Source organism: Apis dorsata, unplaced genomic scaffold (assembly GCF_000469605.1).
Source record: "Apis dorsata unplaced genomic scaffold, Apis dorsata 1.3 scaffold_465, whole genome shotgun sequence".
Taxonomy (NCBI): Eukaryota; Metazoa; Arthropoda; class Insecta; order Hymenoptera; family Apidae; genus Apis; species Apis dorsata.
Window position 1 is genome coordinate 294741 of NW_006263705.1, and position 15750 is coordinate 310490.

The 15750-nt window shown below is 31.0% G+C and overlaps 1 protein-coding gene across 6 annotated transcripts in view; it reads right to left on the reverse strand.

Annotated features, from left to right (window-relative positions):
- Positions 1 to 6: 6 nt before the first annotated feature.
- LOC102677400 overlaps positions 7 to 15750 on the reverse strand; it is an 18431-nt gene continuing 2687 nt past the window's right edge. The window contains exons 1-3 of one of the 6 annotated variants that reach the window (XR_004151088.1): positions 8247 to 9285; positions 984 to 1282; positions 7 to 312 (exon numbers count right to left, since the gene is read on the reverse strand). The gene's annotated coding sequence lies outside the window, so the exon portion shown is untranslated. Of the gene's footprint in view, positions 313 to 983; positions 1622 to 8246; positions 9931 to 15213 lie in introns of those variants that run through there. The other 5 variants (XR_004151087.1, XR_004151090.1, XR_004151091.1 and 2 more) reach the window with 5 other exon arrangements.

The window sequence follows — 15750 nt, forward strand, 5'->3', positions numbered from 1 at the left end:
CCTTCACTTTCTCGAAATCCTTCGCCTCAAGACTTGCCCTGCCGGAGGCTGTCAATCCTCCACCAGCAACGATAAACTTTGTCCGAGATCTTTATGCGAACGTACCTTTTCTAACGACCTCGTAACTTCGACGATCTTGATGGAGAATCAATACAGCTATATTGCTGGAAGCAGAGAGTAGAATTCACTGACGTCTCGTTTTAATTTATAGGAGTATCACGAGATGCTGAACTGATGAGAGGACCAGACGATGACTTCAAGAACGATGATGGCGTGATGAAATGCATAAGAATCGAAGGTACAAACGACGAGCTGAAGAATGAAGAACTTTGATGAAGAAATTAGATGCTTCTATATTTGTTTTTTTTAACCACTAAAAAAAATAATTTATATACTATATTTAATGAAATGATTTGATTAGTTAGAAAATTGATTTCGAAAGTTGGATACATAGGAGGAAAAGAAATGAATATTTATATAAGGCAATTTCTTTGAAACGAATAAAATCCATTGATATCCATCGGATATCGGATTTATTAATTGAATGCATAAGAAAGTGTAATTATTCGATCTATTTCAAACATCGCGGAATCAAAACAATCAGGCAATCAGCACACTGGCAAAAAAAGGGAGAAGGAATAACCGATAAGTTTAATAAACGACGAATAAAATAAAAATTTTTTCCAATCTTCGATTATATTCGAATTATATTCCAATAATCCATTAATAAATTAGATTTGACGTTCTTTATTAAAAAAAACAAAGGATATCATTTTAAAAAATATCACGTACTATTTTTCAAACGATATAAAAGATTCGGATTCTAAAATTACAACTGTAACTAAATAAACTCTTTTACGATCCCTTTCAAACCAGTAAAAACGTTACAATCCTTTTTACAATCATGGACGTTGATACATGATGTCGTTTCACATCTCACATCAGCTTTTCCATGTTTACACTGGAAAATTTTATTCACTCACCATCTTTTATACATCTCGCATACATCTCGATTTCAAAGCACAAAATTTTTTGTATTTTGGAGGTGGAGTACACGAATTGAATCCAAGAGAATAGATTGTTCGGAAAGGGTGAAAAGCAGTGAAAGTTGGGTATCAATAGTCGTTCTTTTTTTCGTACACATTCTTACGAGAGCCACATAAGCCAGGTGAAACTCATATGACCAGTACACGCGTTCTCCCTCTAGCTATCGACCGTCATTCATAATTCAGCCGAGTCGATCCTGAATGGAGGCCTGTTTTATGAAGCATTACGTAGGTAACTATCGCCGAATTAAAGAGGAACTTCTATATATTTTGTTTGGAATATTTGATCGATCAATTATCGAATACGAAATAAATAATTCGAGTAGAAGAATCGTGCAAAAATATTGTTGCTGTTGTTTGAAGGTGTTTGTTTGAACAGTGTAGTATTAATTTCATTTTCAAATTGTCATCGCGTGACTTGAGTTGGAATTTAATACGAGAAGTGTTTGTTATTTTAAAGAATGGTAGAGTATGTGCATGTTTGAATGTTATTTGCAGATGTTTGACAAGGAAAGTATATATTATCTTAATATATTTTTACGTTTTTTTATATATTCTTAAAAACATTTATAATTTAAAAAATTATAATAGAATTATTTAAAATAATTAGTGAATAAATAGGAATAGCTAAAATAAGGGATTTAAAATAATATCATAAATAAAATCTATTTATCATCTCTTTTTATCAGATATGATCATTATTTGCATAAAATATTTAGAAGATTATTTTTAATTGTATTTTAACATTATTAAATCAATTATATTAGAATAAATTCAAAGACAATCAATCTTTTATGCAAATAATCACAAGATTATAATAAAAATTTTATTTCAGAATAAATTAATTCAAATGTAATAATTATTTAATTTATTTAATGTTCATTTAAAATGCTGTTGTTCTATATAATTTTTGAAATAAAATATTTATTTGAAAATGATATATATAACTCCAATTTAAGACAAAGCTACTTTATCTTATATTATTTCCATAATATTAATATATAAATATAAAATGACATAAATATAAAAATATTATATCATAATATAAATAATAAATCGGAATAATCCATTTTCTCAAATCGTTATTCATTACCTTTATGTCAATTAAAATCTATCCAAGTCTGGTTTATACTAACAATCTGCAATCTCAAGATAAACGTCATTAAATTATCCTCGATATTGCAGTCTTCGCAAGATTCTAAAAATATACGTAACGAAGACACTCTTGTTCCAATTAAAAGCCTTATTCTTATATACGCTATAGAAAATCATCGTATCCACTGCTCGTATTCTCCATCGTAAGATAAACGTCGTTAAAGCAATCTTTCGTTTCAAGTACTAACGCGACGATCGTTAACCTCGCCTCGTAAACCATGAGTGCATACAGACAAAGAAGACATTGCGATAGCGAGAACGCGTTCTTCGCAAGACAATCATCCCCTCGAGCATCGTTCTACACTATACAGAATATTCTCTGATGTAGTCAATCAAATTGACGTAAAGCAAACATTCGTGTTGCATAATATTTCATAATATTGATCGTAGAAAATAAATGTCAATCAAATATTTTGTTAACAAAATTTTTATAAATAAAAATTGGTAAAATTTAGTATTGGTAGTATTAGTCAATTTAGAATAAAAAATTAAAAGATTAATTTATTTATGATGAATTTTAACTTTATAAAATAATATTTCTTCATGGTTTTTTTTTATATGTAGTTTTTTAAATACTTTAGAATTCCAAAATTTTTGAGATATTTTTCATTAAATTCTTTATTTATCCATTAAATTTTTTCGATAACAATTGAAATAGTAATAAAGATATTCAGAAATGAAATTTCTCATCTATAATTATAAATTCTAAGATACTAAAAAGAATTAAAAAAAAAGTAATTAAAACTTTACATCTTTCTTTGTTTTTAATTTAAAATTTTATTTAATTTAAATTCTAAAAATAGAAGGTAATAAAAATTCGAAACTCTGAAAATTATTAAATTTTTAAAACTTTAATTTTTTTTAACTTTCTTCTTTTATTTCAATTTTATGGAATATTCGAAATTAAGAAACAATAATCTTTCATCTATTCTATATCCAACAAAAATTCTTCTTAATTCTGTTCAGTGTTAATATTTAATTATGAAGAATTAAACTTAATAAAAATCCAAATAAAATATATTCAACTCTATAAATACTTTTTATACACTAATAAAAAGTGTAAATAGTTCATGTTTTCAATGCTTCTTTCATTCTGTTATCATGCTCTTTATCAGATTAGTTTGAACTGAAATAAAGTGATCTATAGTAACCCTGAACATGAAAATTATTGCTGTTTTTAAAATAGACAGTGTATATCCATAGAATATTATATTATATATTGATAAAATGCAATAAGTCAATGATTCGCGATTGAAATCAAACGAAAATCTTGTTGATGAAAGCTCGAGTTAAACAAATATCTGCGCATTTATTCGGTGATGGTCACCGAACATTTCAAGTCTCTTATATAAAAACTTAGAGCTTAATGAAGCCTCGACCTCGGATTTAAAAATCACGTAAAGATTTACTTCTGTCGTTTCCCTTGTTACCTTGTAAATGTCTTATCGTCAACGGTCTTCAATGGCACGTGACACGATCACGAAAAGGTCTTTCTTTTTTCCATATTTTTCTGTTTGATAATAATAAATGAAAAATTAATTATTCGCATTATTTTTTTATCATCATATTATTTAAATATCTGAACTATATTGATAATAATATCGAAAATAATATATTAATTAATAATAAAAATATATTAATATTAAAGGTAATAGAAATATTTAATAATTGATATTGAAATTCTAAAATCTTTAATAAATAATAATAAATTTCTGGAATTGCATAAATTTGATTTAATATATAATAAATAACATGAAAATATTTTTATTAATTATTTTTATTAATATGCTGATTAAAAATTTATGTCATCGATTTTGAAGAACCTTCGAGATAATGATTTTTCTACATATATTTCATTTTAATGAGATATTCGAAGTTACCTTCAACTTTTATAATCTTTATCTAATAATTAGCATAATTATGAGAGATATTAAATTATGTATAACACTGAAAATGGATTATAAGATACTTATAAAACTTGAAAGTAAATCGTGAAAATTTAGGGAGGGAAAAAAAAGAAAAAAAAGATATAGAAAAAATCAAAAAATCTCTCAAAATGATAAAAAAAATGGCAAAATACATTGTTTCCATCTTATATAGTATTCCAAATAAGGAATACGAATAGAAATTATAGCTAAACCGAGAATAATGTTATTTCGCAAAGAGAGTTCCGTTTTCGACGGGATTTAAATTTGAAAACTTGTCGAGCATGCTTGTTACGAGAAACGGCGAAACTTGTCCCGCGAAGAATAGTATTCTTTTAACTGAGAACTGTAAAGAAAGTGTACCCAATTAAGAGAGAAAATGGTTGGAACGTTTGAAGAGTTGCAAAACTCGGTCCACGTTTGCATTGCGTCTTCAAATTCTATAAATACAGTTTGATATATAAAAATAGATGCAGAATTTTTTAACAAATTCCACGAGATGAATGAAAAAGGAGACCTGGTTCGTTTTGAAGCAAGATTCTTTAATCATACTTTGGCCGAGTACGTGTGCACTCGACGTCGTTTCAAAGTAAATCGTGTGGAAAACGAAATTCTATACAGGTATATATATACAAAAAAAAAAAAAGAGATAATTATTCTGTCGTTTCGACTCGTTATGAAAAATTACACCGCGTTATATTTTTATATGTTATTTATTGCACGGATAGAATTATTAAACATAAAGTTCAAAAATAAATTAAATTTAGATTTTTTTCTGCGCGTGATTTTTGTGATTATGTTATTCTTATCGTTTATCATAAAGAAAATCTTTACACTATCTTGATTAAAAATGTTATTTTTCAAAGGAATTGTTATTTTCAGTTTGCTGATAGAACACGGTATACAAAAGCAAACTAAAAGGAGTAGGTAAAAAGAATTCTTTACTTAGCTGCTTTAGATTTTCAAGATTAATGAGAATCTCAATGAAAATAGCTCAGAAGAAAAGACAAGCAAAAGTCAGGACAAGTTGTTAAGTAGAAGGGTACTATTTCTTTGGAGATTGTTAACAAGATATGCAATATAATTATTTAATTGGATTTATTTTGTATTTTTTGATACTATAATTGATAATTATCTCAATACAAAACAATTTTTATTATATTAAATTAAAATATATGAAATTTCGTTTTTTTAAAGTTTGATAGAAATTGATAGACTATCTCACCGATTCAATTTTATTTTATTTTCAATTGTTTGTTATAAAGACAAAGAAATGTGTTATAAATTAACTATATGTTAATATTAAAAATTTATGATAAAATTTAGAAAAGATTAAAGATATGTTAACATGATTTTATTATCTACACCTTATATATAGAACTTATAATTTTCTCTAATCACATTGTAATTTGCGAGTTGCGATTATATTATTAACTGATCGACTAGATAACAATAAGTCAAGAAAATTACATAAACCGTTAATTTTCATATATGAAGGTAACAATATCGACCAAATGAAAAGTAGTACCATTTACGAGGAAGTATTTTTACCATTTCGATACTTTTCGACCTACAAATTTGAAAACTTTCCAGTTTTGCAAATACAATAAGAAAAACGAAGAAAGAAAGATGAAGAAACAATTTCACTGTATTTTATTCGAAACTTAAATATTTTCACTATCTTTCATTTAGAGATATAAAAAATATTTAAAGAACAGAAAAAGGAAAAATTTTTCACTTCTTATTGCGAACCTAATAACTTAATAAAGAAGAAAGAAAGAAAAATAAATCGACAATTTTTTTATCAGACACGTCACACAGAAATTCTAAATATTTTTTATCGCATATTCTACGTTTTGAATCTTTCGAAGTGGAAAAATATTCAATGGGTGTACGATAATGGACAATTTACACAGAATGAAATGCAATCAATTCCCAAGGCGATTTCGATCAAGCCACACAAATCATTTTCGTGCACGCGCCGTCCAAAAGCGAATTAATCTACGTGGCTGACTTTATTAAACCTTTAAATCACGTTATCGCTACCGTCCCGCTTTCTGAATTTTGCTCTATATAGCAAAAGTTATTACACCCTCCATAGGGCAGCTTTTGCATAGTGGCTCAATTAATGAGAAAAGTTTCCGGACCAAGGGATTTCATTCGCCTCATCGATATTCTTTATTCCTATAGACGCGTTCCAACCGGCGCATAATCAGGTATCTGACTCTAGCGAGCGATAAAAATATCGAATGAATCGTTTTCGTTCGTTTGAGAGAAAGCGAGACAAAAGAAGAAAAATAGAAAAGAAAGGAAAACTTAAATGAACGAAGAAGTGCGCATTGAATTAAAAGTGTTCGATAATCGAATCGTTTCTTGATCGCGTGCCAGTAATTTTGTCGCATTTCAATCTCAAATATTAGGTTAGAACGGATGAATAATGAGAAAATATAAAGGAAAATAAATAGAGAAAACAAATTATTTCGAGAGCTCTTCCTATGAAACCTAATCACGATTGTTTTGAACTTTTTGAAACATAGTAGTTTAGAAATTATCGCACTCCGATATGCATGATAAAATATTTTTCATTCCCTTGAAAAATTTAAATAATTAATCGATTTATTTAGAATTTTTTTATACTTTCAAAGAATTAAAGGCGTATCGACAAGAAAACATTTTTTTAAGAATTCGAGGGCCATTTAATTATCGTCACGCGAACGATACCAATTCCTCTATATCATGCTCAACACAATATTTCGTTTTTTTTTGCCTATTATTTAATTTCCAGTTGAACGATCACATTCGAGGAACGTCAAATCTGTCAGTTATCGTTCATTCGTGAACTTGTTCGACGATGCGAATTTACGTGGATGACAAAACGAGCACCGAGAAGGGGCGAATGAACGGAAAACGGATGGAAGATGGTAGAAAAAAAAAAAAAAGGGGAAAAACGCGTCGATGGTATATTTCTGGCGATGCTCTTCAATTATCACCAGAGCAGGAACAAACCAGGGTTCGCAAAAACATTGGTTGTGTTGCGATGCTGGCTTTTCTATGTGTAACTAGCGTCACACCGCGATATAAGCACGGTACACGGTACATGGATACGTGTATAACGAGAGGGGAGTGGAGGCGTGGGTGGTTTGCCTTGTTTAGTTAACCGAATATTTGCCCAATGATGCGCATGTCGTGATAAGCTGACGGGAGCACACAGATAGGAGCCGAGTCAATGTACATCCGGCGTCGATGTACGTGTATCTATGTATTTTCCGCTCTCCCCTCGCCTCGTGACATCAATTTTCGAACAGATGTATGCGCGCGCGCGCGTTGTGTGTGTGTGTGTGTATGTGTGCATGGAAAAATGTGTGCGAGTATGTATCAAAGGAAGCCGAACGTGGCCCACACTATGAAAAGGGGGATGAAAGAGTTCAGTTAGAGGAAGTGGAGGAAGCGGGTGTAAAGAGAGATGGAAAGGAGTAAAATAGAGGAGTAAGAGGGAATAGAACAAGACTGTTAAAGAGTATTAAAGAGAAAGAGAAAGAGAGAGAGAGAGAGATATGATGAAAACGCAACAACAACAAGGAGGAACGTAAAAGGAGAATACGCATTGTATCTATAGAATATATTCAGATATTCATTCATTTTTGATCAGATAAATGATTTCATTATTCGATCGTTCCATCTTCTTTTTCTGTATCCATTGAATAATGAAATCGAAGGGATGAATATTGGTGATCTTGAAAAATGCAAATGAGACTTAACCTTCTCCGCGTTCCCGCCGTTCGATGCTATCGAGCAATCTCGAGATTTTGGATGATTTAGCGCGAGGAAAATTAGAATTACGTAGTTCTGAAGCAAACGAAACCGTCGATTGAGAACACAGAAGAGTACCACGCGCGCGACATAGGCTATCTGCTAGCACAAGTACAGGGTGAACAGTCGGAACACATGAAGAAAAGGTAGCACATGAGGAGCGAGAGAAGTAGTAGCGAATGTAATATGTATATCTGGTCCATTTAAGATTGTCGCGATATGAATGATAACGTGATTTGCGACCTAGCCACTGCCATCTTTGGCCGATATTTGTGCATTAATCGGCTGAAGAGACCATCGAACCACGTACCTCCTCGATTTCATCCTGATCTCGTGCACCAGCTCCGCCAGTGCCTTGGACGCTGCCAGTCTTCGGCTGGGTCTGCCCGTGCTCGCGCCACTTTTACCACCTCGATCTCGAAAAAGAGATGATGACGACCAGAAAGTGTGAGAAAGAGATAGAGACACGTTTGTGTGTGTATATGTGTATGTGTGTGTGCAAGACCAGGACAGAAAGCACAGCGAGAGAACAGAGAGAACAGGCAGGCAGAGGCACAGAACGAGAGAGACGGGCCGAACGAACGAGATAGAAACGATGGAGGCACACACTGAAACCAAGGGGATGTTCACACTTGTGGTAGAGACGTTCTCTGCCCTTCACGGTTTCTTCGTTCGCCCATCACGCCGGACACATCTCTCTCTCCGATTCAACGATCGAACGTTGAACCTCAGAATCACGTTCTTCGTGATCTGACAACGAGATCTCAGATGAGAGCAGCTCGAACGAGACGCGGCTGTCACCACGTAGAGCGCACATTTGCGCTCGGCCGACCCGAGCTAGGCTTTACTACTACCGTCTGAATCCGCTTCTTTCCCTCGGCCCGGGAGTCGAAGCGTCGATACCACGACGACGCTTGCGCGCCACCCCCGATCCACCCTTTCCCACCCGGGCATTTTCACAGCGCATTGGCTCGAAGCCTGCCGGCGCGACGCCACGGCGCCCTGCACGAACAAAGTCGTTCCTCCTCGCACATCGTCCCCGAAACACCCGAAAATCCACACATTTTCGGCCAATTCTCGCGCCTCCCCCGTATTCTCCCTTCCCCGATTTCCTGAGAAGCTTTTTCCCTCTCACTTTCCCTTTTTTTCTCGAATTTCATCGCTGGCCTGGAACGTTGGTCGGTTGTCGACGCGCTCGACACGTGCTCTGGCAATGTCGGTCAACGGGGCTGTTTCGTCACTCTACGCCGAAGCGGGAAGTCGCCCGCCTTTCACGATTTCAATCGCAAAACTGCTTCGTGTCGCAGCTGCGTCACACATCTCTACTCGCTTATTATCTCGTTTTTCTAGTGGAAACGATGTCGAGAGTCATTCAGCTCGGGTATTTTTGGAAATTTTCGAATATCTATAATGAGCAGATTAATATAAGGGAGAGAGAAGAAAAATAAAGATGAAGATTTATTGTAAGTGTGGAGAGTCAATTGTCATAGAAAAAATAATTTGATCGTTTGGAAGATGTTATTTAATTTTGAGGAAAATTCTGAAGTGAAATTTGTTGATTTAGAGATATTATTTTACGAGAAAATACGATATAGGTACAGTTGAAATAATAGTTTGATTTATTAGGAGCGAATGGAAATTTATGTTTTTCATTGAACAGCTGTCCGTTCGGAGAACAGGTGATTAATACCTTGCATGCTTTTATGCACCAATAAGGTGTCACCAAGCTCGATCCTCGACATGTCTACAGATTAAAATCCCATTATGCAAATTATCCGTAATAACTTCGTTTGCATTCGACTACCTGACCGAGAACTTCTCCACATATTTCTGCCAGATAGCGATATCAATGACTTAGTGAACACGACATTCATCAATTTTGTCCTTCATTATCCATGAATGATATAAATACATATGTTGAATTCGCTTAGATCGTTTTATTTATTTCGCAATAAATCTAAGTAATATACGTACATATGCTAAATTAATATAGGAAAATTAACGAATAAGTCATTCTAATAAATTATATTTGATATATTTTTTTTATTTCAATAATTATATTTATCATATCAAAAATTCTTTTTAATTCTGAATTCTTTCTCAATCTGGTATTATTTACAATAATCTGCATCATATACAAATAAATATGAAACTCATAAATGAAATAAATAGAATTTAAATAAATATTTCATTCATTTATTGAATACTATGCTATATTAAATAACAATGTATGTTTTTCTTACAATATTTTTATATTTTTGCATATTATGTAAAAATCTTCTAAAATGTTTTGTATATTTAAATTTTCTATTAATGCATAAACATCTGTACATTTGCATATACATCGTTAAAATAAATAAACCAATTTTAATGGTATATCTATATAAAAAGAAATAAATCGTCATAATAGAACGATGTGAATTAGTTATTCACAATAAAATGCACATCAAAGATTGAAAATAATGAAATTTTAAAACTAAAAGACACCGAGAAATCGAAGTTATACATCGTCCATGTCAGCTTAAATCGAAAACGTGATTCTTGCGATATCCTACATTTAATTGTTCCGGTGAGTGAAAAGTGAGGTACGTGAAAACGACCTTTCCACCTGAACCTGACTCTTGTGGGTATTACATAGCACTCCATGACCCGTAAATAACAGTCTATTGACTGGTGTAGCATGATGATGATCGTATGGAGAACAACCTTTATCCGGAATCTCGAAGGATTTACTACTGCTGCAATTGCACAACGCAACAATCCCATTTGTACGATCTGTAGTTTGAGTATATCTATCCGTAGATCGAAACAGAGTGAACCGGAAAGAAAATGGTATAATAGAAAATTTAAAATTGCTATCTATCTATATTGGTTGCGTGATTTATGAATCTATTATATAGATAAAAAATTTGAAACTTGATGGATTATATTTTATAATATTTAAGTTGGATCTTCTGATCTCTTTTCCTATATATTTATGATTAAAATAATCTGTAGTTTTCAATTTTTATTATTATCGATTCGATATAATGGCTGATTTTAATGATTCTTCATTAAACGAGTATACGTGAGCGAATGAAATTTACATTAGAAATTTACTTGAACTTGTTTAATAATATTGTTACGGTTTTATGAGTATTTATTCGATTAAATTTGCTTTCTGGTTAAACATTTTCAAATTCGAAATTGTTACATTGGTAAACTATTCGTGAAATTTTATAGTTCATTGTGTATTTCTGATTATCAAATGAATAATTTATAACATTGATTCGTTATCAATGTTAGAAAGAGGAAATAATGAAGTTGCTATCGATTGCTGATTTTAATGATTCTATATATATATATATTACTCTTTTTATAAACGTACATTAAAACTATGTATTTTTTTAAATATCTTCTTTATAATTTTTTTTTTGTTGAAAATGAAAATTCAACTGTTATTATATTTTAATCATAATAAATCATTTCTTCCCATTCTTCGTATAATCGATTTTCTATCGTGAGAGATATTGCAATTTGCAAAGTGAGAACGTAACTGCTTGTGTAAATTCAATTTTCACCCTAGCAAGCCAGCTAGAGTATCTTTTAAACGGTCATTATGCAAATCTAATTGAAAATTCGACGCGCGAGAGCGACCTCGACGAAGGTTTCTCTTCGCTCATCGTTGGACATAAATAACCGATGCGAAACACGCGAGTGAGAGCCAATGATAAAGTGAAACCACTTTGTAAGATGCACTTCGTCGAGATAACAGGAACGCGAGGTACGTGTACTGGACTAGATATATGCTGATTCAATTATTTTTGTCATGTTGCAAACCACCTAGGTAGACAAGACTATACTCACTAACTTTATTTTTCAATTCTTATTTATCATTATCCAATATCAGAATTATCAAATTAAAACTGATGAATTTCAGATTTTTATTTTTATAATTTCTAAAAATTATTAATTATTCCTTTAATCCTTTTGAAAATAATGAGTATTAATTTTTATTGAGATGCAAAATATAATTCTGCATATTTGTATATTTTGTTCTTTCATTTATTATATTTATTTGAAATATATTTAAGAATATTACAGATAATACAGATAAAATAAGAAATATTATGTATATTCCAAAATATCTGAAAAAAATCAAACATATATATACCAATTTATTAAGAGATTAATAATTTATATATAATTTTTTAAATAAATTAATATTATATTATATAATTATATAATATAAATATATAATATAATATAATATAAATATATAATAATTATATAATATAATTATATAATATAATATAAATTAATATAATATTATATAATAAATTATTTTAAATAAATAAATTATTGAATTTGATTGAAATATTTATTTTAAGATGATTATTTTAAGATGATCTAATCTTATTAAGTACACGTGCCAAAAGTGGATAATTTTACTAACGTTGTTATATAGAACAATATATAATTATATAAACAGAGAATTACTTTTCGATGAGTCAGTATTATTTGGTCGATATAGTGTATTCATGACGTGGAATTGACGATCGTGTAATTCAGTATAGACAAGATCTTGCTGGGTGACCTTACCGAAGCCTCATCCCAGCGTCGTTCTATTCAAATCAGATAGAACCTCCTTTCATCCACTCACGTTAGACAGGCTGATTAAGTCTTCCCTAGTGCTATTTTCGTGCTCTTGATTAAAAAACAGTAAATTCACATGCACGATTCGCAAGAGGCCTTCGGCAATATTGCAATAATGATGAACGAAGATTTTTTTGCGTAGAACGAAAATTCTAATCAACATCTATGAAATTACATTATTTGACATGACGCAGATATTTTTTTACTATTTGCGAAGGACATCGACATAATATTACCTTATGATCGATTATGAGAGCTTGGCAATGTATTCTGTATTTTTTTGTGAAAAATTCTTTCAGAAATTGTATCTAAGAAATAACATAAAATTATAAAAAATAAATGAAATGGAAATTATTAAAAACACAATAAAATTGTGTTGAAATATAAGATACAGTAAAGAAGAATGATTAGATTGGAATAGATTTGATGAATTGATCATCTTTCATAAATCTTATCAAGAAAGAATTTCCTATAAGTGTTAAAATATTTTAGCATATAATTTTTGAAAATTAAAACTAAAATATTGTGTCGATTAAGATGTACAAAAAAAAAATTGGATATGTAAAATGATGTATTAAGATCATTGAAGGAATGTTCTTTTAACAAATTATATTTATTAATCTTGTTTTATCGAAAAATTAATACTCATATGACAAAATTAATTAAATATAAATATAAAATATTTTATTAAATATAAAACGTGCCTCATAACATCATTCGAAATCATAAGATTGTTATAATTAAAATAAACGTCCACTTCTAAAACATATGTACATAGACAAAAATAATCTTATTTTTTTCATTAAGCAACCTCAGAAGATTAGCATCTAAGGACGATGTGCTGGGTGCAACTGCACCGTCGAATGGAACTCTTTAAATTCCTGTTATCGTTCTATTTTTGTAGAAGCTTCCATGTATATACATCCACTCTGCGGATGCCTCCATTGTCTACCCTCAGACACGGGTTCTATTTATAATTCCATCTCTGTCGATCGAGAACATGGTTAAGAAGTGTTCCTCGGGGATCCCCCGAAACTCAGCAGGGACGCATCAGGCCAGATGGCGTTGTTAACTGACGCAATAGGGCGTTGAATCATTAAATTTGGCACAGTTACGTTTCATTCTGAAACGCGATACGCTCATTCTGAAACCGGTGGCCATTGTGTCAAATTGGTACATCTCTGATTAGAAACTTGCGCGACCGTTTCATTGTTGCTCGAATCTGTGTGGCAACTCACGTGCAACGATATAACGAAGTCGAACGATTTAGAGAAAATGTTTGTGCGCAAATCTAATCGATGGAAGGAGGCTATTACTAAAAAAATAGATGATTCTTTAAATGCTCCTTTAATTGTGAGCAATGAAATTTCATAAATTATTAAATTATTTTTTTTCTTCTTCATTTTATTAAAGAGAAAATATAATTTTTAATTAAAAAAAATATCACTTGGAATTTATAATGGAATTTATCTATCCATTATAATAAAAAATTGTTTATTAATGTTTATTTTAATACGAATAATATTTGAATTTAAAATGTTGGGATCATGATTATTTATGTTTCACTATTTCTTTTATTTATCATTAAACCTAAGATTAATTGAACGTCATAAAATTTTATTTTAATTTTGCGTCTTGTGTATTGGTAATTTATACATTATACAGAAATATTAAATAAACAAAAATATTTTCTTTTTGCATTAAGGCATAATTTAAGAAAGATTTAAAATTTTATGAATTTAATACAAATAATTTTCTTTCTTATAAATATTTTTAAGTTTTTTCATCAGAATTTGAATTTTTCTTTTCAGTAGATAAATTATTAAAATTTTAAAGCTTCATCTGTTATCAGTCAAATTTCATTTACTAAACTTCATAAAAAATGATATTACGAATATTAAAACGTAAAATCTACATACATTTACGTAGATATTGTTTAGATTATATAAGCAGAATTTGTATGAATTGTAAAGCGACCTAGAATAGTCAGTCAACGAACGGTTGCGCAAGATGCAAACCTTATCGCGGGATATGAAGGATATCCTAAGCTGTTGGAACGCACCTAACGCTTATTGATCTGCTCCTCTTGGGAGGAGGAGGAAGAGAGAAAGAAAGAGAGAGAGAGAGAGATCATGAGTCCAAAACGACGCTTCGCGGTCGTCGTGGATCTTGGATACAATGGTGACCCCAACGAAGGTCTCTGTCAAACGACCTCGACACTTGAAAGTGTGTCGAGGACATCAGGAAGAAGCAAGAAGACTAATAGTCATTGCTTAAATCCTTTGATGTGACTTAAATCGAACACACTCTATTTTCATGATCAATGTTGGATGATAAAAATCTTAATTAAAAAAAATGTCGACAAAACGATATTAGAAATAGGAAAATTTTACATCTTAATCACAGACTTATCAGATAATAATGATTTTTGATTTGTTTTAATATATTTTCCCGAAAATATTATAACTATAAAAAATTATATATTTTTGTTTCGATTTTGTGTGATAATTAATTGTGTGCAAATGAAAATTTCTTATGTTTCTAATATTAATTATTGATTATTTTTAGATTAATATATAAATTTTGTAAAAATATTATTATAGCAAAAACGCAATTTGAGATATCCCATTGTAAAAACTTACCTTCCCACAAATTTTCTTAACTTGCTTCTGACCTACTTTTGCATTTATTCTTTCGTTAAAATGCACTTTTGTCTTTCTATCAAACTCAATGCAAAACTTTTCGACCCATTGATTTAATCACCCCCTCGTAGACGAAACCATCGTGCCAGTTAAATCGGAAACTAACCTCTACAAAAATTCCATGGTTCACTTCACACCGAATCAAAGTAAACTTTCTACAATTGTTCCCCGGTAAAATATTCCCAAACTTTCACTTTGGTTCAATTTTTTTCACAGTATTTCACAAAAGATGTACGTTCTTTTTAAAAGCAATTTGATCAACCGCATCAAATCCATTACAGCGACCCCCGATACACGGCAACTCGCCAAACATTCGAACAAAAATACACGTGAGTTTGACGAAATGACTTTATAGCAACAAACCCAGGATACGTTTCGTACATGCACACGTGGTTTATCGAGTTGAAATTCGGACCACGAGAAACAGCGGCGATTAACACGAGAACGGCCACGGTCGCGCAAAAAACGAGAGCTGTC